Raw genomic sequence first — 1,877 nt, 5'->3', positions numbered from 1 at the left:
CTTTGTGATCTATTTCATAGTAGGACCTTATCGCAAATGAGCATTTATCGCTAGGTGGCGCTGTTCACGCAAAGGATTGTGGGACTGAATAGGGGGCAAACGCCGATTCGATTTTGGGGATCGCGAAGCCACGCACCGCTGCCCGCACGCAACGAAGTCTCCCGTTTAGGGTTTGGAAAAGAGACTAATTGCGACGAACGCGCCGCATGAGTGCGAGATTGCGTTGGGTTACCCGTAGTCTGGCTTCCAGACCCTCTGCCCATACTATTTCGCTATCCATGATATTAACGCCCTCAACGTCGAAAACTAGTATAGTTTAAGTTGATTTTCTCGCGTTTGGCAAAGGCGGCGACTTCGTCGCCGCGGAGTCCAGTTGGCAAAGGGTCTGGAAACCAGACTAGGTTACCCGTAGCACTCGTACCCTTATGAACTCGCAATGGTCTTAGTGGTGAGTTAGTCTCAAATCTTAGCCACGTGGCTTTGCTAAAATTATACGCAAAGCCATGCGATTCGCGGAGTGACAGTGTTCAGCGCGTTTTTTACAACTCTGATTCTTCAACCAAAGGCAATAAAACAATGTTTGTTTCATTACTGCACATGACAATAACGACATAGCTTCTCGTAGGTTTTTACAGCTTTTTATAACTGATTTCAAGCATTTTTTTTTTAAGAATAGGCGAGTACAGTACCGTAGATAGCGAGTATAAGCCCATGCGGCATGAAGCACAGCGAACACTGATACATGTACATTTTATCGCAAAAACTAAGTTTTTTTGTAATAATTTTCATTTGTGGAACTACCAGTTTATCCCTCATTGCCAATAATGTTCCCCATCCGTGTATACCATAATAGATCTGCATGAGCTATGGCCTGGTGATCTGCTTGCATTTGTTCGTTGTTTTCAATAAAGTACACAACAATTATGGTATGATGTATGAGGGAAAAAGATAAATCAGAGAACAAAGAATGTGTGTGTAGGTGTGTGTGTAGGTGTGTGTGTACATGTGTGTGTTTGTCTGTGTGGCTTGTTATTCATTAAATTTTAAAAAGGAATAAATTATATGTACTGGTGTGTAAAGCCTTGCAAAGGAGGAAATAACATTTAGACATTATGTTGCAAATCTATTTTTAAGAGAGCTACTATGAATGTTGGTTGTGAGTAAATATTTGGAAATATTTCTTAATGAATTCTGATATGTATTGCCGTGTGATTTGAGTTTTCGAGTGTGTTGTGCCAGAGAAAAAATGAGAAAAGGAATATTTATACGTGTTGAGACATAAGATTCGATTGAAACAAAAGATTGAGCATTACTGTCATGGGTAATCTTTTTAGTTTCTCATTTTCTTTTAGTTCATCGTCTCTTTTTCACATTCTGATGTCCATCTCATTTTTTCTATGTAAGTATCTTTTCATCTTAAGTATTGGAAACCCACCGTTCAACAGTTCAAAAAAAAAATAAAATTATGCAACCTTTCTGTTTGATTAATTTCATTTTCCCTTCACTTACATGCCTGCCCCTCAAACACCACATCTTCTTTTCTATCTTTCTTCGCTTTCTTCTTGCGACTCAACAGAAACAGACAGGGCAACACACATGTTGCTTTGATGAAAAATCTCTTGTCCAACTCTCTCCAAAATTATTTGGAATGGGCTTACATGCAAATTCATAATTGTTACGTGAATATTCATACACCGATATATCTTGACGAAAATGCAATGAGAAAACAAGGACTTAAACAGAATGGTATTATTCATCACTGTGACAGAGCGAGTGGATCAATCCTGTGTCATACATGCACCACAAATTGATGATATTGAATATCAGTCATTTGAAAGGATGACATTTCATTTTACAGCATATAGTTAGTGCATCAA

The sequence above is a fragment of the Diadema setosum genome, chromosome 9, assembly GCF_964275005.1.
Source record: "Diadema setosum chromosome 9, eeDiaSeto1, whole genome shotgun sequence".
Taxonomy (NCBI): Eukaryota; Metazoa; Echinodermata; class Echinoidea; order Diadematoida; family Diadematidae; genus Diadema; species Diadema setosum.
Note: the sequence above shows the minus strand (reverse complement) of the source record.